The sequence below is a fragment of the Planococcus citri genome, chromosome 1, assembly GCF_950023065.1.
Source record: "Planococcus citri chromosome 1, ihPlaCitr1.1, whole genome shotgun sequence".
Taxonomy (NCBI): Eukaryota; Metazoa; Arthropoda; class Insecta; order Hemiptera; family Pseudococcidae; genus Planococcus; species Planococcus citri.
In genome coordinates this window covers 81,468,381-81,484,840 of record NC_088677.1, presented here as the reverse complement: position 1 = coordinate 81,484,840, position 16,460 = coordinate 81,468,381, and the positions used below count along the sequence as shown (strand labels likewise).

General features: G+C 32.6%; 1 protein-coding gene, 1 long non-coding RNA gene and 4 other non-coding genes across 6 annotated transcripts in view; 5 read left to right on the top strand and 1 right to left on the bottom strand.

Moving 5' to 3' along the window:
• Positions 1 to 16,460, bottom strand: part of LOC135837719 (uncharacterized) — a 206,363-nt gene that overhangs the window by 21,674 nt on the left and 168,229 nt on the right. The gene's annotated exons all lie outside the window — the stretch shown is intronic.
• Cad88C (cadherin-88C) overlaps positions 1 to 16,460 on the top strand; it is a 124,376-nt gene that overhangs the window by 16,071 nt on the left and 91,845 nt on the right. The window lies entirely within an intron of this gene.
• Positions 3,160 to 3,294, top strand: TRNAS-CGA (transfer RNA serine (anticodon CGA)). Its single transcript has 2 exons — positions 3,160 to 3,196; positions 3,259 to 3,294. It is a non-coding gene; the product is annotated as a tRNA-Ser (tRNA).
• TRNAS-CGA (transfer RNA serine (anticodon CGA)) lies at positions 4,659 to 4,785 on the top strand. Its single transcript has 2 exons — positions 4,659 to 4,695; positions 4,750 to 4,785. It is a non-coding gene; the product is annotated as a tRNA-Ser (tRNA).
• Positions 8,527 to 8,663, top strand: TRNAV-AAC (transfer RNA valine (anticodon AAC)). Its single transcript has 2 exons — positions 8,527 to 8,563; positions 8,628 to 8,663. It is a non-coding gene; the product is annotated as a tRNA-Val (tRNA).
• Positions 9,258 to 9,403, top strand: TRNAC-ACA (transfer RNA cysteine (anticodon ACA)). Its single transcript has 2 exons — positions 9,258 to 9,294; positions 9,368 to 9,403. It is a non-coding gene; the product is annotated as a tRNA-Cys (tRNA).

The window sequence follows — 16,460 nt, the reverse complement described above, 5'->3', positions numbered from 1 at the left end:
TGCCAAATCGATTGGAAACGGTTTCAAACCGTTTTGAGCAGTTCTGGAGCCTCCAGCAGATTTTTGAATCTCGAAATTCCCACAAAATTCCATCAAATTTGAATTGTAAAGCTAAAATTTATTCTAAAAACTAATTTCAATACGCTACGAAGTACTGCAGGTGAATTTCAAGTCGTTTTGGATCCTCCAGCGACTTTTTGAAAATTCCTGAAGCCTCCAGCAGATTTTTGAAACTTTGAATTTTCACAAAATTTCATCAAATTGAGATAGAAAGCTGAAATTTACTCTACACTCCAATTTTAACACCCTCTGAAAACGACTTCTGGTAAATTTCAAGTCATTTTAGAGCCTCCAATGATTTTTTTGAAAATTACTGGAGCCTCCAGTAGATTTTTGAAACTTGAAATTTCCCCAAAATTTCATCAAACTAAGACGGAGAGTCAAAATTCATTTTGCAAACTATTTCAGTACGCTACGAAGTTGACTGCTGGTGGGTTCTAGTCATTTTAGGGCCTCCAGCGACTTTTTTTGAAAATAACTGGAGGCTCCAGCAGATTTTTGAATCTTTAAATTTTCACAAAATTTCATAAAATGGAGATGAAAAGCTGAAATTTACTCTACACTCCAATTTTAACACCATCTGAAGACGACTTTATGTGGGTTCAAGTCATTTTAGGGCCTCCAGAGACATTTTTGAAAATTATTGGAGCCTCCAGTAGATTTTTGAAACTTGAAATTTCCCCAACATTAATTTATCAAATAGAGTTGGCAAGCTGAAGTTTACTTCGCAGACTACATGGTGGTTTCAGAATATGGTTTTGAAGCTTCCAGCTACTTTTATAGGAAATTTCAATTTTCCAAAAAAACGTCATACAACCTTTAAAAAGTTGCTGGAGGCTCCAAAACGACTTGAAATCTACCAGCTGTCAACTTCGTAGCGTATTGAAATTAGTTTGCAGAATGAGTTTTGACTCTCCATCTTAGTTTGATGAAATTTTGGGGAAATTTCAATTTTCAAAAATCTGCTGGAGGCTCCAGTAATTTTCAAAAAATCATTTGAGGCTCTAAAATGACTTGAAATTTACCAGAAGTCGTTTTCAGAGTGTGTTAAAATTGGAGTGTAGAGTAAATTTCAGCTTTCCATCTCCATTTGATGAAATTTTGTAAAAATTTAAAGTTTCAAAAATCTGCTGGAGGCTTCAGGAATTTTCAAAAAGTCGCTGGAGGATCCAAAACGACTTGAAATTCACCTGCAGTACTTCGTAGCGTATTGAAATTAGTTTTTAGAATAAATTTTAGCTTTACAATTCAAATTTGATGGAATTTTGTGGGAATTTCGAGATTCAAAAATCTGCTGGAGGCTCCAGAACTGCTCAAAACGGTTTGAAACCGTTTCCAATCGATTTGGCATGTCGAAAATAGGGTATATCCCAAATTTCAGCTTTCTTGGTCAATTTGGAAAAATGTTGATTGTTCCCTCATTTTTGGCCTGAATTCGATTTTCAAAAATTCACCAAAAATCGAAAAACGCACTTTAGCACTTGAAATTTTAACAGGTGATAAATTTTTGCATGATCTTTCGATCTACCTTTGTAAAGTTTGAAAAAGTTCGTGCAAGTCCTATGTTAAAACGCAAAATCTGCGATTTTGGCTGACCTGTCAATCAAAATGGCCGCCATTTTGCAAGTAGAGCCAATTTTTTTTTTGGCAAGTTTGCTTTAAAATGTTCCTTAAGATGTCCCCTTCAAGAAAAAAGTTGTCCCGGAGGATCGGGGGGGGGGTGCAATTACTCCTATTGTCATATGCCAGACTATTACTGAAATTACATTTTTTTAAAAATAAATTCAACTGGCGAATGAGAATTTTTTTGCCCAGGCCAAGATTTTATTGCGGAAAATAATCGTGAATTGGCCTCTGAATAAGACCTTTGGGTAACCAGACAATCACCCAACTAAAAAAATAATTTCAACATTCTTGAAAAATTAATTTAAAAAACTTGTTTTTTCAGAAAAAATGTTTGGAAAAAAATTAATAATATACCTACTTACTATAAAAATTCAATTATTTCATTTTTTTTCAAATTAAAATTTTATATAATAATTTTAAATCTTTTTTTTTTGTTATTAAACTTCATGATATTTTTACGGCGATTGGGCTGAATACCCCCCCGCCCCCACCACGATGGTTTTTGCTAATATCTCCTTGGAGGTTAATTCAACATCGAAAAATTCCCAAAAATTAAAAACAAAATGTCCAAAAACCTATCATTTTTTTCAAATTTTTTAAAAATTGGCTACAATGACCAAAAAATTTGCATTCCAATATTTTGTCTCCAGTTTCAGATACCTTTCGATGTTTTGGTACAATTAATGCGAAATATTTGGGACTTAAAAATACGAATTTACCCAAAAATTAGAGATTCGCAAATTTTCAATCGCTCAGTAGAACCCTGGAAAATAGTCTTGGATTTTGATGGCAATGACCTAGGTCAACGTAGAATCTCAAAATACCATCTTTTGGAACTGGGTAATTGTACCAAAAACAGGTTATGTAGGGGCTGAAGCGAAAAAACCACAATTTTTTTCAAAAATGCCCCATTTTTGAGAACCCACATCTCTTCCCAAGGCCAAGGAAAATTATTTCCAAGTCACTTTCAACTCGAAATAGAAGTCTTTACTGGATTTGATCAAAATCCTGCGATTTTTTTTTCGCGATCCACTTAAATATCCCCATTTGTGGTCTCATTTCAAGATGAAGGGCGAGGAGGGAGCTCTTGGTCTCATACAAGCACTGAGCTATTTTCAAGAGAAATCAAACCTGAGAAGATATCAGCAAAAAATCATTTTACAACTTCAGCCCATTCTAACACACACAAAAAATAGCAAAGGGTCTCGATTAAGGACTTGAGAAAGTAACTCTCGAGTCTTATTCAGAGGGATCGACCTTGAACGATTCACCAGTGATTTTAAACCTAATTCACCCACAGCATTAATAATATCTACGTTAAAATTCTAGAAACTAATACCAAGTGCAAAAGTAATGAAAATTCTCATGAAAACACATGATGCAACTCGAAGCCATAAACCACATAATATAAATTAAATACTGGCTAACGTTCGTCGAAGCATATAAATCAAATACTGGCTAAGGTACGTCGAAGCCTGGGTAGCTCAGTTGGTAGAGCACTAGGAACGAACAAACAAATATTTCTATTATATGAAAGAAATCGTGTACTCCGGTACCAAACCTCGTTTCCTGACCTAGGGGTCCAGGGTTCAAATCCCTGTCCAGGCAAAAATTTTTTTCCGTAAAATAAAAATGTAAAATGAAAATACATGTCTGTAGTTTACAAATTTATCAATTTTATTCCATTTCTAGCGTTAAATCTTTAATAAATTCACTTCGTAAATCGTGTGTAATTGTCTATGAGCGAAACAACGTAGTAGGCTGCTCAATGCCTTAGGTTTAACGTTGTTTTTCACGAACTATTACGACACGTTGAAATTATTTTTTCAACAACTGTTCGTATTATTGCTTCCATTTTAAATTAAATAATTGAATTTAGACTTTTAAAAAAATAATAAAATTTTGTAAAAAAGAGTTATACTTTTAAAAAATGATAAAATTGTGAAAAAAAAATTATTCCAGCGTAGATAAAAAATCGTATCCTTAAAATATGCATTTGTATTTCTCAAAAAAAATTTCTTCAGGTATTCCTCCAGTTAAAAATAAAAATCGTTAATTTTGGCAAAAAAAAAAAAAAAAAAAAAAACTGAGAGAACTGAAAAAACTCAAAAATGTGATGAAAACTGGATTTAAAAATCGCAGCAAGATTTATATAAAAATTCCACAATTTTCAACAATATTGACTGGAAGAAGAAGGGTGGCAATTTTTAAAATAAAAAAATAACCTGAATTAATTTTTTGAGAAAAAAATTATGTTTGCAAAATTAATTTTAAATGTACGAAAGAATTACTTTTTTCACAGGTATTCAAGCAAAAAATTATAATCTCGACAAAAAGAGATAGGTACCTACAAATAGGACATCGACACATCTCACAGCACCTTTGTTTATTTTTCGAGATAGTTTATTTCGCCTCTTGCTTCAATAAAAATAAAATTATCCACTGGAAATTTCAATTCAAAATTTTTATCCATCAATGAGGTTGCATTAGATTAGAAATTAAATGAACATAGTCGATTAGTCGCCATCTGTTTCGAGATGAGAATAATTTGCGAAGTAAAAACGTCAGAAATTGGTCACTAAATAAATTGAATTGAAACAAATAAAATTCACAAATTAAAAAATTTGTTGAATATTTTTTAAACTCGAAATAAATTATGCCTGGAAAGGGACTCGAACTCTGGATCTTTAGGTTGAAGAAATAACGATATTCTGTACTAATTACCCAATGATTTCGACTATTGCATCATCCATTACTTCGAACCATCATTTTAATACTACATTAAAAATAATAATAACCAAAGACAGGCTATTTTTTTCGTAATTTAAAATCAAGAAATTATCACAAATGCTAAAATAATACTTCATCTGCAAATTTTTTCCCATATTTTAAAGCATACTAAGCTGAATAAAACCATGTTGAAGTGTACAGAAACTAGCATATAAAGTGAATAACGTCGTTCCAGTATAATAGCCTGGGTAGCTCAGTTGGTAGAGCACTAGGAACGAATTGAAAATGATTAATACTTGAATGTACCTTCATCGGAAAATTCCTCGTTTCTTGACCTAGGGGTCCAGGGTTCGATTCCCTGTCCAGGCAAAATTTTTTGTTTCGAAATATGATTCTAAAATTGCAGTATACAAATGAGGTTTAAAAAATTTTCAATTTCATTCAATTTTAGGCTGTTTTTTGAGCATTTTTTCGATAAGTTTACAGTGTAGGTATATAAATATCATCTGATTGGCCACAATAACAGAATTACTGCGTTTATTTTTATAGGAACTAATTATTATCACGAATATTGAAATTATTTTTTCAAGAATTGTTCATATTTATACCATTTTAATGATACCATAAACTTGAAAAAATTCAGAAAAAAATGTTTTAAAAAATAATGAAGTAGGTACCAAGTAAAAAAAATCATCAGTACGTGGATAAAAAAATAATTGTATGAAATAAGTACGAATGAATATTTTTTTTAAAACTTTTTTGTTTTACCAAGATTACCAAATACAAAAACTTTGAATTTACTTTTTAAAAACTTTAAAATGTTATTAAAACCATAAAAATTTCATTTCTTTTTTTTTTGGAAATTTAATTCATAAGTCTTAGTACAGACTTTTCAAGTTTGAAACCCAAAAAATTCACGAGAAATCGAACTTTCATGAAATTCGTGCATTTTGTGACCCCTTTGGAGGAGTAAAGGGGGCCCAGACAAGTTCACATTTTGGTTTTTTGGGCATAAATTTTCAAACTACGCAGATTTGGAAATACTATTTAAACAAAAGTTGTAGAGTGTTGAAAAACAAAGATTTTTTGCAACTAAAATTTTTTTCAGGGGTCCATAAAAGAGAGCTAGAAAAAAATTAATTTCTAAAAACTTTCCGCCAACCGTGAAAAATTCATAAAATCGGCCCAATTGACTTTCGAGGGCCAGTATTTTGCACATTACTTCTAATTGGTGTATATAGAATGAATCCCATTTCCCATCAGAGTCGGAGGGGGAGGGGGGGGGGGTACTTCGAGAAAATTTCAACATTGCTCAGTTTCTATTCCATTAGTCCCTTGCCATAAAAAAAGCGAAAAAATGGTTCTGAGGAACTTTTGCGCCGGGAAACCTTTTTTCGAAATGGTCATGAAGAGGGGGGGGGGTTATCTCTCACTGAATAAAATTTCTCATAAACTCGATAGTGTAAAATCAACAACTTCATTCGACTTCTTTGTACCGACCTTAATCTCATTAGATCGAGATATTGCACGGAAATTAAAAAAATTGGAATAATTAGCCCCTTATTTCAAAAAGGGGAGGGGGGAATTTTGAGTAGAGCAACAAATTACAAATTATGCCGTGTGACGTATCATTTGTTGGATATTCGAGGGTGCTGAGTTCGAAAATCAACTTAGTTTTGTGATCTGACCCTCTCAAACCCTTCCTCAGACATCCCAATTTGGTCCAATGGCGAAAAAAAAAATCACGATATCGAGTGACATATCGTTTGTTAGGTTTTTAGAGGTGTCAAGTTCGAAAATCGACTTGGTTTTTCGATCTAGCCCTTCCAACCCCCCTCCCCCTCCTCCAAAGACACCCAAATTCGATCTAGAGAGGAGAAAAAAAATTATGATGTTATGTGATATATTATTTGTCAGGTTTCTAGAGGTGCTGATTCTGAATATCAATTCGATTTTTAAATCTAACCTTACTCAGGCAGTTTTCCTCATAATCGGAAGCATCCAAAATATGCCTGGAGGCTCCAAAATACCTTGAAACCACGCATACTTACAATCAACTCAGCGTGTTGAAATTAGAGTAAGTATATGTATATCTTTCCGACTGCATTAGGTTGAATTTCAAGAGGAAATTTCAACTTTCGGAACTCTGCTGGAAGCTCCAGAGCTGCCCAAAATGGCTCGAAATCGTCTCCAATCGATTTGGAGGGTTGGAAATAAGATTTTTGACCCGAATTTGATCTTCAAAAATTCACCAAAAATTGAAAAATGCACTCGAGAGTTTGAAAATTTTTGGCAAAAAGCAAGACAATTTCAGCAGAAAAAAAGGATTTTTTTTGGAAATTATTGCCAAAAAAAAAATACTCTTTGATAATTTCTAAAAAAAATAAGATTTTTGGATTTTGAGAATTTTTATAAAAAATAAAAAATCTTTAACAATTTTTATAAAAAACAAAAATTTATATCAAAAAGCTAAAATTTGACACTTTCAACAAAAAGCAGCATTTTTTTGGAAATTATTGATGAAAAAGTTATACTTATTTGTAAATTATTATCGAAAAATGAGACAAATTTGCTATTTTTAGGTTAAAAAACGAGACTTTTTGGTGTTTTTTTGGAAATTTCTTGGCAAAGAGTGAGACTTTTAAAACTTTTGAACAATTAAAAAAAAAAAAAAAAAATATTTAAAAAAAAACACAGTTTATAGGAGCTTTTGATAAAAAACAAGATTTTTGTCAATTTTTGAACGAGCGAAAATTCTTGAAAATTTTTGACAAAAAGCTAAACAGACAATTTTAGCAAAAAGTATGACTTTTGAAAACTTTTGCGAAAAAGTGATAATAAATGAGACAATTTAACAGTTTTGACAAAATTTTAGATTTTTTAGTATTTTTGGCAGAAAACGAAACTTGGAAAATTTTCGCAAAAGATAGAGCTTCGCATCAAAAAATTGAATTTTCGAAAATTTACACAAAAAGTAATTTTGAAAAAAAAATTTTCAACTGAGATTATGAAAGGACCAATGAAAAATCCAATCAATTCATCATCGTGGTAAAGTAGGTTTCATGTTTTTCATGTTTATAATACCTACTTTATCGAACTTGATAATATTACCGTTGAAATAAGAAGAAACTAGGAACTGTATGCTTATCTAAACCGAATAAATGCTCCACTCTAATCACAGCCTGGGTAGCTCAGTTGGCAGAGCATTAGGAACGATTAATGAACGTTCGTTGATTGCAAGTAATGTACATACATTCGTGTACAAAATCACGATTCTTAACCTAAGTGTCCAGGGTTCGAATCCCTGTCCAGGCATGATTTTTCTTTTCTCTAAAGCAACAAGTTGAACTAAACTTGGACAATTTTAGTTCGTGAATTTTTAAAATTCAGTTCTATACTTGGTTAGAAATAAATTTATTAAATGAAATGAAATAAAAGTAAAAAAAAATCTATCAAAAGTCAAGTCAGTTTGCTAATTTTCTTGAATCGTCTTCGAGAGAATTAGATAGGTACCTCTACCTATAAACTAAGTAGGTAGTAACCTAATTTTAAGGACTGTTTTAAAACTAAAACCATGTTCTACCATCTTTTCAAAAAATGTACCGAGTAACGTTGTATTATTTTTTTTCTCTATTCTCCAATCTGTAAATTACGATGAATAAATTATTAAAATAATACTAAATTGCTTCGATTTTTAATAATGAACAATATTGAACAACTTTTAGCAAGTACGACATGTTCTGCTAAAAAGGAACATAGTTATGGGACTCGTTCAAAGATAGCACTTTAAAACATGCTTCCTCCCTTATCATTGCCTTGAAACTTCACAACAAAACTCTAGATTGGTCTGCTTGCTAGGATCATACTGGGACATACACAGTTGCAGGGAAAGGGCACAACCAACTGCATTTCTAATACATATGACGGAAGGGTAGGTAGATGGTGTACTTTTGCGCTATCTTTTTCGTTACTTTTCAAATTGTTCAAAATTGACTATCAGCAGAACGAAACTTTCCTCTCATGAAGCTGATAATTTATACCTATCTACTCGTAATCTATGCAGCAATCATACAATATGTTAAAGCGAAAAATGGCCCATTATTGTTATTAGCCTGGATAGCTCAGTTGGCAGAGCATTAGGATAACTTGAAAAGTAAATGCTGATTGCATGTATGATTAACGTTGTTATAATACAAACATCTCGTTTCTAAACCTAACGGTCCAGGGTTCGAATCCCTGTCCAGGCTAATTTTTTTCAAAACGAAATTGAGATTGATTTTTTATAGGAATAATTAAAAAAAAAATACTACCATTCATGAAGCAAAAACTTGTCTTGAATTTCATGCACTTCTTTTCAAAAAAAAAAAAAAAAAAAAAAAAAAAAAAAATAGAGAGAAAGGTCAATGGACCTACGTTTTTTCCCCAATTTTTCTAGTTATCAGTAATTGAAAAAAAAATCTCAATTAATCCAATTTTCTTTGAAACTTGTTCAACTGGTCAAAATTTGAAGAATCGATATCTCAGCATTTAGAGTGCCAAGAAAGAAAAAAAAAACTAAGCTCGAACATTGTTGAATGAGCACCATTAACAAAAACAATATTGATGAATTTATGCTCGTGTTAAAACCTGGCTGTCTCACTTAGGAACACATTTTAAGCTCTAAAACACTCAGATCATGAATCAGGAGCAAAACATTAATAGCAAATCAGTCGATACTTTCACATCAGGTACCTAAGACCCCTTAAAATGGCACTTCAGTCAATATAACCCAAGCTTTGTTATATTTTACGTAACTGAACTGCAACTCTGTATAAAGCTAAAAATGCCTCATAATTATCTCAGCCTGGGTGGCTCAGCGGGCAGAGCATTAGGTAACACAAGTTTGAAGTTATTCCTGTGAATTGCAAGCCGCTGCGTAAGTTTACATACTTGCGAGAAACCTCGATTCAAAACCTAAAGGTCCAGGGTTCGATTCCCTGCCCAGGCACAATTTTTTTTGTCTCCGGAGTAAAAACGAAATTAGGCGAATTGAATGAAAATATTTTGTGTGACGAAATAAAAAAAAACTATTGCAACTTACTAATTTGGACTGCTATAGAGATAAGGGAAATCTTCCCCATTGGCCTTCCTCTAACCTCTCTTGGAGCAGATGGGGCGAGATTTCTTTTTTATTTCTCATCATGATGCCCGACTTTGGAATCGAATTGCTCGAGGGTACCTTCTGCAACTCGAATAAAATCTGTTTGCGGTGTATTAATTAAAGGTAATTGAGCTTATAATTTCGATAATATTTTCCTAAAAATTCTGAAAGTTCAAAGTGAAGTTTTTTTCCAATACTTAATTTTCATAAGCTCACCAAAATTAGGGAACCATGGAAAAAATTTAAAAAAAAAAATCCAGGTAGACGAAATACATTTTTATGATTATTTACATAACTATAAGTTTTTCATGATAGAATACTCAAAAGTATGGAGGAAGGGAGGGGACAGAACCTCAAAATTTTGTACAAAAAATAAAAGAAATATTTTCCCAACAATTTAAAAAGTTTAGAGTAAAGTTTAATTTTCAAAAGTTCACCAAATCAAATTTTAGGACCATAAATAAAAAATTTAAAAAATCCACCTGGTAACATACCTAGGCAGGTAATTATTTTATATTTTTACGATATTTACAACTATGAAATTTTCATGATGGAATTCGCAAAATTACGAAGAGGGAGGGGAGTAAAGAGCCTCAAAATTTTGCTCAAAAAGTAAAAAAATATTCCATACACGATTTTTTGAATTTTAAAAAAATTTATGGAAGGCCAATGAGAACATTGAAGAGGTCAAGTCAAAGAAATAAGTCGATATTCGCATTCAGCACTTCCAAACACGTGATAAATCACACGTCACACGATTTTTTCAATTTTTAGGAAATTTTGAGAGCCAGTGGAGGGTTTTTGAGGAGGGGGGGAAGAATTAAATTTAAAAAATGAGTAGATATTCGTATTCAGCGCTTTCGGAAACGAATGAAGCGATATGTCACACGATATTATTGACATTTTTCTTACATTTTTGACCAAAATCTTGAGGCTTCACACCTCTTCCCCCCTCCCACACAGTTTTGCGAATCTCATCTCGAAAATTTCATAGTTAGTTCTTTCTGGATTATTTGAAAAGATGATAGTTTTAAAATGTGGCCTTTGGAAAATTGGGGTTTCAAATTAGAGAGAAAAAATTAATTTGATAAAAAAAAAGGTTTTTTAAGCAATTTTGTACAAAGAAAACAATACTTTAGTTTGATAAACTTTTGAAACAAAAAGAGGACTTTTTTTAGTCAGGCAAGGCAAAAATCAATGCGTTTTCAACATTTTAACAAAAAAGCAAAAACTTTTGAGCAATTTTGGTAAAAATTACGACCATCTGTATACTTATTTCAGCAAAAAATTACTTTCTGAGAATTTTAACGAAAGAACATTACAATTTTTCATCAACTCGACAAAAAAATTAAATTTTTTGACAATTTTGGCGAAAGCAGTGGTTTTTTTGGACAGCCATGGCAAAAACAGAAAATGGACTTTTATTTTGACAATTTTTGCCAAAAATTGACACTTTTGACAATCCTGCCAAAAATTGTCACTTTTTGACAGTTTTGTCAAAAATTGACTTTTTCTAACAATTTTTACAAAAATGGACACTTTGTGACTATTTTGGCAAAAATTGACATTTTTAACAATTTTGACAAAACAGGGCCACTTCTTGACAATTTTGCCAAAAATTTGACAATTTTGGCAATTTTTTCAAAAATTTGACACGTTTGACAATTCTGCCAAAAAATGACACATTTCAACAGTTTTTCCAAAACTTGACACTTGAATATGCCAAAAATTGCACTATTGAAAATTATGCCAAAAATTGACCTTCTTTTTGACAATTTTGCCAAATATTGATACTTTTGACAACCCTGCCAAAAATTGACACTTTTGACAATTTTGACAAGATGGACACTTCGTGACTATGTATTTTGGCAAAAATGGGTACTTTTTGACAATTTTGCCAAAAATTGCCACTTTTAACAATTTTGACAAGACAGGATCACTTCTTGAAAATTATGCCAAAAACTGACACTTTTGACAATTTTGCCAAAAACTGACACTTTTGACAATTTTGCCAAAAATTGCACTTTTGACAATTTTGCCAGAAAATTGACACTTTTGATAATTATGCCAAAAAGACACATTTCAATAGTTTTGCTAAAAATTGGCACTTGAAAATTATGCCCAAAAATTGCACTTTTCACAATTATGCCAAAAATGGACACTTTTTGACAATTGACCAAAAATTGACTGCACTTTTTAACAATTTTAACAAGAATGGATATTTTTGACAACTATGCCAAAAATGGACGCTTTTTAACAATTTTGCCAAATATTGACACTTTTGACAATCCTGCCAAAAATTGACACTTTTGACAATTTTGACAAAAATGAACACTTTGTGACTATGTATTTTGGCAAAAATGGGTACTTTTTGACAATTATGCCAAAAATTGCCACTTTTAACAATTTTGACAAGACAGGATCACTTCTTGAAAATTATGCCAAAAACTGACACTTTTGACAATTTTGCCAAAAATTGCACTTTTGACAATTTTGCCAGAAAATTGACACTTTTGATAATTATGCCAAAAAGACACATTTCAATAGTTTTGCTAAAAATTGGCACTTGAAAATTATGCCCAAAAATTGCACTTTTCACAATTATGCCAAAAATGGACACTTTTTGACAACTGACCAAAAATTGACTGCACTTTTTAACAATTTTAACAAGAATGGATATTATTGACAACTATGCCAAAAATGGACGCTTTTTAACAATTTTGCCAGAAATTGACACTCATTGACTATTTGGCCTAAAATTGACTTTCTTTTTGACAATTTTGCCAAATATTGACACTTTTGACAATCCTGCCAAAAATTGACACTTTTGACAATTTTGACAAAAATGGACACTTTGTGACAATTATGCCAAAAATTGCCACTTTTAACAATTTTGACAAGACAGGACTCACTTTTTGACAGTTTTGCCAAAAATTGACACTTTCTAACAATTTTCACAAAAATTGACACTTTGTGACTATTTTGGCAAAAATTGACACTTTTAACAATTTTGACAAAACAGGACCACTTCTTGACAATTATGCCAAAAATTGTCACTTTTTAACAATTTTGCCAGAAATTAACACTCATTGACTATTTGGCCTAAAGTTGATACTTTCTGACAATTTTGCCAGAAATTGACACTTCTTAACAATTTTAACAAAAATGGAGGCTTTTTGACACCTTTTGACTTTGGCAAATTTTCATGAAAAAAAACAGAGGCAGGTTTTTCTTGAAAATGTTCTTAGACATTTAGAAAGATTCTGCCCCTTTGAAAAATGTACAAAAAATTTCTACAGACATCAATTGTCATAGTTTTTCATGTTTTCCAAATTTGAGGGTCTCCATACAAGAGAACCAGCATTATCTTGGGGGGTTCAACGACGGTATTTTTCTTGAATCGGGAGGGGGGGAGGTTATGCGAGAAATTCTAATGTGGAAATGAGGTATTTTTTAAAAAAATTTCCCTGGTTTTGATTTATATTCTCATTTTTTGTGATTTTTTTTTCAACTTTGAGGATCTCCTCATTTGAGGGGGGGGGGGGGATAAGATTTGAAGGGCAGGAGAAAGTTTTTTTTTTTTTTGAAAAAGAGGATTATTTAGAAAAATTCTGACGCAGAAACAAAGAATTTTGATGAATTGGATTTGCTTGTCATTTCTTTCATTTTTTTTCAATTGGTGGGGAGAGGGGGGGGGGTTACCAGCTCCTTTTTTTCCTGCAGATATGGGAAAAATAAAAATAGAAGGTAACAACTTTGAACTTTGGTGGGTTAGAGGTGGGAAATTCCAACTTTGCAAAATAACCAACACCATAATGTTCACTTTACCATAACCTTTGCTTCATCCGTTCACTCCATTTCAACTAAAAAATAAAACTCGATCGAAACCCATTCTAGCGAAGAGACGAAAAAACAAAATAACAATAATAAAAAGGAAATCCTCGCATCTCTTAAAAATCCCAACCAACGACACTCGAGAGTCGAGTACTCGCGAATGCCAACATTCATGAAATACGCATTACTCGATAGGCATGGGCAATGGGCATGGTACGTAGGCTGGTATTCTCATCGGTATAGAAATCTCAATTAAAAAGCCATCATCGTGTCGCATCACAGAGCACAATAAACAGTCGTAGAATTTGCTTTTGTTCGAGACCAATACAGTGAGTAAGTGAGTGAATGATCCTCATCCAAAGAGAGCCAGAAGAGAGAATGGAAAGGAAACCGTAGCCGGTAATAAAAATCTGGGCGACGATAATATACGAGAGTAAAATACTCGAAATTCCACATCCCATCGTATTATTTCGGTGAGAAATTCGACTCAGGCGGTGTTGAAAAAAATTAAGAAAGAAAAAAAAACAACAACACACATTGTAGGTATATAATAACTCGTAAATCTGCGCAGATGAGATGATTCAGTTCGTACCTACTCGAAGGTATACGTATATATGGGTAGGTAAAAGGTATTCGCGTGTTTTCGTATTCGTATTGCCAATGGACAGGGACACTTTTCCATCCATTGAATTGTGAGAGCAAAGTGCACTCAGTCGTAATACGAGTAGCATTCATAAGCAACTCATCACGATTGAGTGACTCTCTTGCTGGCTACGATGACGAGGAGGAGGCGAGGACCGGACGAAGAGGTACCGCAAGATTAATAAACCACAGAGAGACCAACAAGGTCCACTGTCCAGGTCCATTGCTGGTCGCTTCGTCATCGTCCATCGTCGTCGTCGTCGACGATACACTCATCATATTATCTACGTATATTATGCACAACTCATTACCTCGTATACTCTTCGTATGTACATCTCGTACCGTTTGAACAACAAAACTTGTACCGGTATATTGAAGTTGGTGTTTTCTTTCTCTCTCTCTCTCTCTCTCTCTCTAACCCATTCGCTTCAATTGATCTGGTTATTTTCCCACACTAAAGCGTGCCCATGTGCCTCAGTGCCTGAGCTACGCGTTATGTGAATTTCTGCAGTACACGACAACATCAACAGCAACAACAGCTGGGAATACACGAGTAATACAAACACCTTATAAACGTATACACCTATACCTACCTATCTATGGACGTAAAAGTACATTTTTATAAATATGGGTGCCCGAATGAATGATATTATAGTATGTATACGTGTGTGTACGTCTGTGTATTAAAACAACTCCATTCTTAATGGGTTTCCTGCTCGCGCCTTCATCACCATTCAGAGGTGCTGTGCTATGGGCAACCACGACTAGAGTTGCAAAGTCGCAAATGTGCTGCAATGATCACTCGTCAGCGATCTCATAGAGTCTCATGTCTCATATTACTAAACAATGGTAGCGTTATATACTCTTCCTTTTTACTCAATCCTTTATTCGTTTTGTTGTTCACATCACTTTGCCATTGATACTCGACTTAGAACTTATATGTGTATAAACCTGTGTTTTTTATACAATTTTTAACTCTTCGAGTATCCGGATAAACGTACTCTGTACGTTATACCGTGGTATATTATCTAATAACAACCTTATCAACTAATGTATTCGCTTGTACGTATAGCGTAACACATTTACTCGTCAAATGTACCTCGTCTATCTTTACCTATATATATCTCCATGTACATCATGCCTATTACTTGCATTAGAGATGGGCTTCGGATGATTCTCTAATTTCCCATAACACTCGTTTTAATTTGTATTTACGATTTATTTCTCGCTGTTTTCACTTCTGTTTTCTATTACGTCTCAGCATCACCATACGCCCATCCCTCGTCGGGGTTTCATTTTTTCGTAATCACAATTTCATTACAAGAAGAAAAACGATGGTAATTTGATCGAAATTGATGATTAAAAAAAATTAAACTGCTAAGTTGAGACACCCCCCCCCCCAACATTTGAATATAAATGAAGGAATGCAGAATCATTCAAAAGTGACCTCGCGACCTATCAAAAAAGGTTAAAATTTGGCGAGGAATTCAAATTTTTCATAGAACAATTTTTTCGAGTATTTTTGAAGAATTTTGAACCTGAAACTGGGTCACGATTTTCAAGATTATTGAAAAAATGTCACGATTGATTAAAATATTCGGAAGAAAATCAAAAAATTTGGCCAACGTTTTTGTAAACGTTTTTGACAATTTTTGAAATCTTCAATTAATTTATGATTCTTACAATTTTGGTAAAAAGTGTTGTTGTAAACGATAAAAAAAGTGCCAACATTTTGGAAAGAAACGAAAATTTTCATTATAAATTGTTTTGATGCATTTTTGAAGAATTTTTCAGCACACAAGTCGAGTCATGATTATTGAGAAATTGATGTCTGTAGAAACTTTTTGTAAAATCTTTCTATAAACGCCTAAGAACATTTTCAAGAAAAACCTGCCTCTGTTTATTTCTTCTGAAAATTTGCCCAAGTCAAAAGGTGTCAAAAAGCGTCCATTTTTGAAAAAATAGTCAACAAGTAGTGTCCCTTTTTGTCTAAATTTCAAAAAGTGCAACTTTTGGCAAAATAGTCAAAAAGTGTCCATTTTTGTTAAAATTGTTAAGAAGTGTCCATTTTTGTTAAAATTGTTAAGAAGTGTCAATTTCTGGCAAAATTGTCAGAAAGTATCAATTTTTGGCAAAATAGTCAATGAGTGTCAATTTTATTCAAAATTGTTAAAAAGTGTCAATTTTTGGCATAAGTGTCAAAAGTGTCAATTTTTGGCAAAATAGTCAATGAGTGTCAATTTTATTCAAAATTGTTAAAAAGTGTCAATTTTTGGCATAAGTGTCAAAAGTGTCAATTTTTGGCAAATTGTCAAAAAGTGTACATTTTTTGCATAATTGTCAAAAGTTCAATTTTTGGCAAATATGTTAAAAAGTACCCATTTTTGCCAAAATAGTCACAAAGTGTCCATTTTTGTCAAAATTGTTG